Source organism: Odontomachus brunneus, unplaced genomic scaffold, assembly GCF_010583005.1.
Source record: "Odontomachus brunneus isolate Ranch 3 - 2012 unplaced genomic scaffold, Obru_v1 Obru_scaffold_202, whole genome shotgun sequence".
NCBI classification, from domain to species: domain Eukaryota; kingdom Metazoa; phylum Arthropoda; class Insecta; order Hymenoptera; family Formicidae; genus Odontomachus; species Odontomachus brunneus.
Window position 1 is genome coordinate 532,494 of NW_022639652.1, and position 288 is coordinate 532,781.

The following is a 288-nucleotide window of genomic DNA, read 5'->3' on the forward strand; positions in this document are numbered from 1 at the left end:
TTATCTCCTTTTAATTTCTTCTCACTGTCTGTCCTTTTTCCTGTCTTTCCTTCTTCTTTTCCTTCTTTCTTTTTCTATCTTTTATATAATCTAAAAAGTAAAAATACGACACAAAGTATCAAAGTTTTTCATCCTTATTTAGTACTTATATGGGTAATTATTTAGTTTAGCGGCTTCACCTTAAAAATCAATATATATATACAGTCAATCGACGCGTTTTTGCATGCCAAACAACTTTTTCCTCGGACAAAATCGTCGGTTTGTCCTGTAAAACGAGAAATTAATTAT